Source organism: Salmo salar, chromosome 12, assembly GCF_965601325.2.
Source record: "Salmo salar chromosome 12, fSalSal1, whole genome shotgun sequence".
In the NCBI taxonomy this organism is placed as follows: Eukaryota; Metazoa; Chordata; class Actinopteri; order Salmoniformes; family Salmonidae; genus Salmo; species Salmo salar.
The window spans coordinates 92156066-92166555 of record NC_138302.1 but is presented as its reverse complement, the minus strand read 5'-3'; positions in this window follow the sequence as shown (position 1 = coordinate 92166555).

Sequence of the window (10490 nt, the reverse complement as noted above, 5' to 3'; positions counted from 1 at the left end):
CCTATGTAAGAATGCTGTTCATTGACTACAGCTCAGCATTCAACACCATAGTACCCTCCAAGCTCATCATAAAGTTTGAGGTACTGGGTCTCAACCCTGCCCTGTGCAATTGGGTCCTGGACTTCCTGATGGGCCGCCCCCAGGTAGTGAAGATAGGAAACAACATCTCCACTTTGCTGATCCTCAACACTGGGTGTCCCACAAGGGTGCGTGCTCAACCCCCTCCTGTACTCCCTGTTCACCCATGACTGCGTAGCCACACACGCCTCCAACTCAATCATCAAGTTTGCAGACGACACAACAGTAGTAGGCTTGATTTCCAACAACAACAAGACAGCCTATAGGGAGGAGGTGAGGACACTCGGAGTGTGGTGTCAGGAAAACAACCTCTCACTGAACGTCGACAAAACAAAGGAGATGATCGTGGACTTCAGGAAACAGCAGAGGGAGCATCCCCCTATCCACATCGACGGGACAGCAGTGAAGAAGGTGGAAAGTTTAAAGTTCCTCGGCATACACATCACGGACAAACTGAAATGGTCCACCCACACAGACAGTGTGGTGAAGAAGGCGCAATAGCACCGCTTCAACCTCAGGAAAGCTGGGACCGAGAGACTGAAAAATAGCTTCTATCTCAAGGCCATCAGACTCTTAAACAGCCATCACTAACACAGAGGCTGCTGCCTACTTACAGACTTGACATCATTGGCCAAGTTAATAAATGGATCACTAGTCACTTTAATAATGCCACTTTAATAATGTTTACATATCTTGCATTACTCATCTCATATGTATAAACTGTATTTTATACCATCTGTTGCATCTTGCCTATGCCGCTCTGTCATTGCTCATCCATATATTTATATGTATATATTCTTATTCCATCCCCTTACTTAGATGAGTGTGTATCATCAGGTAGTTGTTGTGGAATTGTTAGAATACTTATTAGATATTACTGCACTGTCTGAACTAGAAGCACAAGCATTTCGCTACACTCGCAATAACATCTTCTAACCATGTGTATGTGACCAATAAAATGTGATTTGATTTGTTGCCATGAAGGGATGCACCTGATTGGCAATGATGTTCAGATATCCTGGAGCATTCAAACATTGCTCCATTTTTATCAAGGAGCCCAATAGAGAGAAATAGTAATGGTGTCCTTTTGTAGGCACTAACTCTGCCATGGTTCGTTGCACAAATGGTTAGTTGGAAAAATAATTTCCACCACATTCATTGAACTTAATGTTGGTGATATGGCCCCTCATGTTCAGACAAGTAATCCTCTGTTGTGATTGGTTTCCTACCACTCGAAAAAGGGGAACACAACAAAAACAAAACTACACAGATTTGTTTGAATGGAACTGTGAATGGCATGTGCCCTACATACAGTAGCTAATTCAATTCTGTCTAAAAGAATGCTGAGGAGTCAAATTCTGTTTGGATGATTGCTTTATTCATCAGAGTATCAGGGCTTTTCTCTTCAAAACACAGCTTGATGTGGTATGTCAGCTGGACAATTCACACCATTGTCATGTGATTAGTCTGATTGTTTCAGAGTAAATTCAGGCCAACAGTATTTTATTAATTTTAAACCAATTGCATTTAATACAAATGGAAAAGAAACACACTTATAATCACTGTCCAATCTGATTAAATCAATGACTCTTTCATGAGGTCAATTCTAGTTATGTAGTGTTGACAAGGAAGTTTCAAGGTGGGGGGACAATATAACAATAATGTATATTAGGGTGCCGAGTGCTCGATACGCAATTTTGTGATGTTGAAATCATTTCTGATGAATGCTATCTGACATTGAATATCTATGGTAATTTTCCATCTATTAGTACTGGGCGATTAACCATCATTTCGGTTATTTTTGGTTTTTAAACAACTAATTGGTCGACGTCGGTTCAATTATTTGAATTTCATTTCGTTTTTTCCATTTCGCAGACCAGTTAATGGTGGGGTCGCGACGTGTCAGAGTAAATGTATCATATCATTATTTCATGAATTACTAGAATTGATTTGGCCAAGTGCAACTGCGCTCGCTGTTCAGTACGCTCTCTGCTTAGCAGCGTTGCCTCTGCTCAGCTTGGCAGATGCGCGAGTGGGAGGAAGACGTGCGTGTGCCTCGTGGTATACCTGATCTTTTCCGGTAGTTTTCTTGAAGGTCACTCCGCGACACACACGCTGCGGCACTGTCCTTTAGCAGCAGATGAAGCGCTGTCAGTCACTGACTTGTTATTCCAACTCGCCGTCACTCACCGCTGTTATCGAATTGACTCAAGCTAGCCACAAATTCTGACTGAACTCAATCGTCATGAAATGCAAATACAGCAATGAGTTCTCTCTTGGTTTCATGCAAACTTTGAGAAATAACGAGGAGCGCCCACAATGTGTTTTGCGATAGGAAGTGCTCAGTAATGAGTCTCAAAACGAACAAAAGAACGACACGTCCTGACCAAACATCCACAGCATGACGGTAAACCCAGGGACTTTTTTCAGAACAGGGCAGAATGCTTCAGGAAACAGTGCTTCGACAGTGGAAGAGTAAATCTGCTTGCAAGGCATTATTGTCATTTTATAACAGTTGATGATGACACTGTAAGCAGAAATAAGGGATTACTATCTCTCATAGTAGTCGATGTGAGTTTCTCTTAAAAAAAGCAAACGTACACAGCTAATAGCTAGCTAGCTAACGTAAACGTTAGGAAAAGCAAGCTAGCTAGCTACTGCAACCCTAAGTAACAGTACAGATGAAAAATAATCAAGTCTACTGTACATCTTACTGTATAAATTATTGTTGTTTATTACAGTTCAGAATGAAAGTGATGTATTGTATTTTAACAGCAACAGTTCCAACCTAGACAGATATGTAATAGTGTTTTTAATGGGGAACAATACACATGGATAGCTATTTATGGTTATTTCATTTAATTATTTGTTTTTGTCTATATTGCCTTTGTTTTAGGCATTAGGACAATGTAATGTACATATATTTACCATATTTACATATAGTTGCATGTTTTTATAAGCTTGGGTCCCATTAAAACACAACATTTCTAATTTGGGTCCCAGGCTAAAAAAATGTAAGAAGCCCTGAAATGGAGACCAGCTGTTGCTTTGCAATGTATCTCTCTACCTGAAATTACATGATCTAAGTTATTGATATTGGGTATTCAGCAGTCTTAAGAGGTCGACCGATTATGGTTTTTCAACACCGATACTGATTATTGGAGGACCAAAAAAAGCGATACCAATTAATCAGCCTTTTTAAAAATATATTTATAATAACGACAGTTACAACAATACTGAATGAACAATGATTTTAACTTAATATAATACATCAATAAAATCAATTTAGTCTCAAATAAATAATGAAACAGGTTCAATTTGGTTTAAATAATGCAAAAACACAGTGTTGGAGAAGAAAGTAAAAGTGCAATATGTGCCATGTAAAAAAGCTAACGTTTTAAATTCCTTGCTCAGAACATGAGAACATATGAAAGCTGGTGGTTCCTTTTAACATGAGTCTTCAATATTCCCAGTTAAGTTTTAAGTTGTAGTTATTACAGGACTATTTCTCTCTATACCATTTGTATTAGACCTTTGACTATTGGATGTTCTTATAGGCACTATAGTATTGCCAGCCTAATCTCGGGAGTTGATAGGCTGGAAGTCATAAACAGCGCTGTGCTTCAAGCATTGTGAAAAGCTGCTGGCAAATGGAGGAAAGTGAGGTTTGAATGAATGCTTACGAGCATGCTGCTGCCTACCACCGCTCAGTCAGACTGCGCTATCAAATCATAGACTTTATTATATTATAATAAACACACATAAATATGAGCCTTAGCTCATTAATATGGTCAAATCCGGAAACTATCATTTCAAGAACAAAACATTTATTCTTTCAGTGAAATACGGAACCGTTCCCTATTTTATCAAACCAGTGGCAACCCTAAGTCTAAATATTGCTGTTACATTGCACAACCTTCAATGTTATGTCATAATTATGTACAATTCTGGCAAATTAATTACGGTCTTTGTTAGGAAGAAATGTTCTTCACACAGTTCTCAACGAGCCAGGCGACCCAAACTGCTGCATATACCCTGACTCTGCTTACACTAAACGCAAGAGAAATGACAATTTCAGGCACCGCATTGATTATATGCAACACAGGACAAGCTAGTTAAACTAGTAATATCAACCATGTGTAGTTAACTAGTAATTATGTTAAGATTAATAGTTTTTTATAATATAAGTTTAATGCTAGCTAGCAACTTACCATGGCTCCTTGCTGCCTGCACTCACGTAACAGGTGGTCAGCCTGTGTAACGCGTGTTGTGTGTGGAGGACCAAGACGCAACAGGGAAGTGTATACTCATCTTTTTAATATTGAAGAAGGTGAAACAAAATGAACCACGTATACAATTACGAAAACAACACTAACAGTTCTGTCAGGTGAACAACACACAACAGAATACCCACAATACAAACACACCCCTAATTATAGGACCTTCAATCAGAGGCAACGATAGACAGCTGCCTCCAACTGAAGGCCCCAACACCAATTAACTAAACAGAAATACAAATGACGGGACAGAACATAGAAATAAACTAACATAGAACAATAACCAAAACCCTGGACTAATAAATCAAATACCCCTCTCTACATGGACACATACACACAACCACCCTGAACCACAAAACAAATACCCCTTGCCACGTCCTGACCAAACTAAACACTAACAAATAACACCTTTACAGGTCAGAACGCAGTCTCCTCGTGGATGCCGATTACGATTGTTATGAAAACTTGAAATCTGCCCTAATTAATCGGCCATTCCGATTAACCGGTCGACCTCTAGTCATAAAAGTATTCCTTATTTACTTTGAAGAACTACAAAATAGGGATTTTGTCAGACAGCATAGGCAGCAGCTCTATAGAGATGAGATGATGACTCTGAATGAAATAGTAAAGTAATCAAATAAAACAAATGTAATATGCACAACTAAAGTACTAATGTGAATAAATCATGGGATTTATATTATCGTAATTTCCGGACTATTGAGCGCACCTGAATATAAGCCGCACCCACTGAATTTATTATTTTTAACATAAATAAGCCGCACATGTCTATAAGCCGCAGGTGCCTACCGGTACATTGAAACAAATGAACTTTACACAGGCTAACGAAACACGGCTTGTAACAAAAATAAAATTCTGTTGAACATTTTTTTTTAAACGGAAGCAAACGGAATAAAACATAGGATAAACATACCTGAATATATATTAGCCGCGTCATTGTTTAAGCCGCGAGGTTCAAAGCGTGGGAAAAAAGTTGCGGCTTATAGTCTGGAAATTACGGTAATTGTTTTATTCTGTGTTAGCATTCAACCCACATAATGCACAATGCATTTAATGTAAAAAATGTTTTATCGAAACAGAAATCGAAGACCTCAATACATTTTTTGATAATCAATCCGAACCAACCTCAAAAGCACGAATCGCTCAGCATTTCCATCTAAGCCTCCTTACCTCTCCCTGCCCTGTGGTTTCACTCTTTGAGTCATCATCATGTCGTGACCCTTGTCACATTGACACAGACTGGATTACAACATAATGTATGGAAAATTCATAATATCAGATTAAGCATTGATTGGGGTAGAAGGGAGTCCAAATGACAGGCGCATAACATGTCCCCCTCTGAGCTGGTGACTTGTATATATAGACCACCAGCTGTCTCCCCAAACGTCCTTTGTTTATTTCTGACCACACATGCCCCTTGTGATACACTCCCATGAGACTAAAGTTATAACCAGATGCACTTTGGATAGGAATGGATAGGATAGGATAATGTATGAAATCCCATTCAATGATGTGTATTAGTAATGTCTGTTCATCGAGTGCACTTGGTGAAATTAAACAGTAATTCATTATACTATTTTGTATTCATTTTTTGACAAAACTACTACTAAATCTTTTTAGAATTTAGAATGTTTTTTTATTTAATAGTGCACAGGCTAATATCTCTGTGATTATTTCACACAGAAATAATTTACAATCAGATTATCAAGCCAACGGAGGGAAAGTCAGGGAGTCATTGCCAAGGTCTTGTTAATCACTATGTTGTTGCTGTCAGTGTGTTTGTGTTGTGTTTTGAGTGTGACAGCAAGCTGTGCTCCTACACAGGATGTGATTAATTAAGATTACTGACAACTATTTACAGACTTCAGCTTTAATCTAGTTGCATTCATGGTATTGGTTCAACGTAAACAAAATAGCTCAGTGAGTCAATGGGCAGGACAGACAGAGAAGGACAAACCCAGGAAGCAGACAAAAATACCAGGGTCAGCCTCCATTGTAAGTATAGCAGTAAACTAAAAAGCATATCCAGATACCAAACAAAACAGACACTATACATGTCACAATACATGGGGTCCACCACCCTGTAGCTACAGGTATGTATCCACCACAAACACATAAACACAACGCTAAGCACAATGATGTTCTATTTTGATAATGAGTATCAATTGCTAAGCACAATGTTCTATTTTGATAATGAGTTTGCTATTGACCATAAACTTTATTTGAACTGATCATTCTCATTACCTCCCCTGTTGGTAGTATGGTCATTAAAGCCATCCTACAGATGCAGGGTCTTAATTTGATCACTCTTTGTTGCTGAGAATTTTCCTGCTCAGCAAAAAGGCTTCTAAAGTTTGTAATTTCCACTTTAAAATGTCAGGCATGATTTACCCTAACGAAAAATGTATCAACCCTCCAAAAAATGACCATGAACTATAATCCATATAATAATGAGCATTTCCTGTTGCTAAAGGATTATTTTCCTGTTGTAGAAAACTGGCTCAAATTAAGATCCTACATCAGTCCACGGAAGGGAGATAATTTAGTTGGGGTGGATGTAGTTGTTCAGGCCAGGCTATGGGTAGATGTGTCTGAGTAGTTTGGTAGACCTGGGGCTGTCACCACTGCTGGCCTTGTGGGCACACTCATCACTGTCTGTGTTGCAACTGCCACAGTGGCAGCTGAGGGCTACGGGGTAGGTGAAGAGAGGGTTGGCATGGAGCGGGAACCAGGCAGTATCACTGTATGGTACTCCACCTGGTCATAGGTACAGCCTCTCTGGACCAGGAATCGTGGTCCAGCCAGCTCCTTCATATTACTGTCCTGATTATCACACACAGACACATGCTAAACATATATACATTAAATGCATGCGATGTAGGTCAAATATGCCTCACGGTCAGCCTGCCAAGTGGAATTTTACATAGTTCAAGTTTCAATACATATATTTTACAATCTCTTCTCCAATGCACAACATGTGACAGGATATAATTCACACATGGTATGTTGTATAATTGACCTTGTCTGTAACTACTAGTGTCCTGCAATTATGGCCAGGTCTGTCTTGTAAAAGAATATGCTTAATCTCAATGAGACTATGCTGATCAAATAAAGGGAAAACAAAGCATGTTTTTGTGGGAGGATAAACGTTTTAAACTGAGTGAATTTACAGATTTTTTCTTGTTGAAAACTTAGAATGTCAGGTTCAGCTTGTAGCCTGCTTACCCTTGAGTAGCAGAAACTATATATATATATATAGTAGTTAGTAAATCTATCCAAAAAATGGATGTTTGTACATATGATAAGCCATGTAAATAAAACAAAAGTCGGTCCTTCAGCAAGGCTGCACCAATAGCTGGACAAAAGAAGCTGAACCAGTGTTCCTGTCAGATCAGCTCTGCTCACTCACCTGGTAGAGCTGGGCACCTGCAGGCCTGATAATGCTGCCTGATGGTCTTTATACAGGCATTCTAATCCACCTTGATCCTACTGGACCATTATCTCCCATCTCTGACCGAGTGAAAGCAGGAGTCTCCAGGCCCATTATCAGGTTGACATACATAAATACATTTGCAATTACATTTTAGTCATTTAGCAGACGTTCTTATCCAGAGCAACTTACAGTTAGTGCATTCATCTTAAGATAGCTAGGTGGGACAACCACATATCACAGTCATAGTAAGTAAATTTTTCCTCAAATAAGTAGATATCAGCAAAGTCAGAGATGGTAAGGGGGAAAGGCTACTTAAAAAATATTTATATAATAGGCACCCGCCGTAACTACAAACTTCCACACAGTAATGTGTGGGGTGAGGGGTTAACCTGTAATAACCTCATAATAAGCTTTTTGTTTTTAGCAGTCACATCCTGTACTGCAGTATGTAGCAATCTCACTGGTTAGCACAATAGAAAACGAAGTGGTGAAGTCCGATTGACCCGGTCCAGAAACAACTCCAAACCCAACTCCTAGGTAAGAGTGTCTGCTAAATGACTCAATTGTCAATGTTCTTTTTTTATATACCCCCTTTTTCTCCAGAATGTCAATCTTGTCTCAACGCTGCAATAGGCTCTGCAATAGGACCATTCAATTGATGACCAAGGTCAGCCTACAGGTGCCCGGCCCTTTACAAGGAGTCGCTAGAGCACGATGAGCCAAACACTCCCCTAACCCGGACGATGCTGGGCCAATTGTGCACCGCCCTATGGGACATCCGATCCCAGCCTGTGATCACAGGCTGGGATCGAACCCAGGTCTGTAGTGATGCCTCTAGCACTGTGATGCAGTGCCTTAGACCGTTGCGCCACTCAGGAGGCCCGTAAATGTTATTCTGACCTAGGAATAGGATCTTAAGTATAGGGTCTTCATTAAGTTGAAAATTCCACCAAACCTTTTAGAGGGCAAAGTGGAGATGCAACCATAAGCTTACACATCCAATTCTTTCAGATCTACATGTTCCTATACGTCATGTGGGGCCGGCATTATGGCTTTAGGGGGCCTGGCCTGCACTACTGTACATCGGATGCTGGAATTATTTTGGATGAATGTGCGAAGGTAACCTACTTTTTGAAGGGGATTTGTTTGACAATCAGATGAAAACATCATGACTGGTTGTGTTCATGCCACAGCCACATTAAAAGGTCATACATTTTTACATACAATGTCCCACTAGCCACAGACGTTAGTTCAACATCTATTTTTGATTTACATTTGGTTGAGTTGTCATGAAATCAACAAAACATTTCACCATGACATTGGATTTAGGTTCAAAGTTGGGTGAAATTCCCTTACGTTGAAGAGTTTTTGCAAATCCAATCAGTTTTCCATGTTGATTCAGTGTAATCACATTTATTTATTTTGGTTGAAATTACTTACTATAAAACCCATTTAAAAAAATTGTGCTTGCGCTTGCTTGAAAAAACGTGCCCATGTGTGCAGGAGCGAACAGCTTCTTCAGCTGTTTATTGAGCGTGTGCAATACGTTTTGGCCTAAGATTAGTAGGCCTACTGAGTTGAGATAAAATTATAGCGTTCAGTTTATAAAGTTCTACGAACTGTGATATGTTATGAAGTCTGGTATAGACTCAAATTTAGCAGGTTTTCATAATGAATCTTGTTCTGGAGGAAGCTCTGCAGAGTGGTCACTAGCTGGTACACCCACAAAGTCATAAAATCTGATTTGAAACCTAACCTTCACCACACTGCCGCTGGAGCCATGTCCCAGTAAGACACAGGTGCCAGCCCACGTAGAAACTGAAAAGTCAGAGCCTTTTTTGGTAAACAGTGTTGTAAATCCTGTATTGACTTGTGCCTACTTTGTCTACATGATGCTTGAATGGTGTATGTAGACCATGTAGAGCTATCACAGCCTGACTGGGAGCACCAAGGCAACATGACATTCAACAAATTGAAACACTATAAGACTAGTGGCAATTAAACAATAAATGGAACAAATTGTTCAGTGTTCCTCAGCAATAGGCTCAAAGCCAATGAATGTTCAGTTCCTTACTTAATCTGAACACCTAGTCATGACTGATTAAAGTAAATCTTGTAGTCAGAAGTACCCACTTGGCAAAAACTGGTTGAATCAACGTTGTTTCCACCTCATTTCGACCAAATCAATGTGGAAAACTATGAATTTTGTCTTTTTTTCAACCAACCTTTAAACTAAATCCAATGACAGGGTGACATTTTTGGTTGATTTCACATTGAATTCACATTAGTTGACAACTCAACCAAATGTAAATCACAACGACACTATCTAGAACTTAAAAGGGTTATTCGTCTGTCTCCAGAGGAGAACCCTTTGGAGAACCCTTTTTGTTTCCAGGTAGAACTCTTTTGGTTCAAGGTAGAACCCTTTTCACAGAGGGTTCTACATGGAACCCAGAATGGTTCTACCTGGAACCAAAAAGAGTTCTCCTATGGGGACAGCCAAAGAAAAAAATGTTCCAAAGGGTTCTAAGTGAGTAGAAGTTGAATTGACGTGTGCCCAGTGGGTAGTTTTCAGATGTCAAGTCTTCCTGTTCTATCAGGCTTATTTTCATCTGAAATCTTTAATATTATACCAAGTCTTCTTGTCTGTCCCAATGTCCAAATGCCATGTTGGCTTTCTCCTT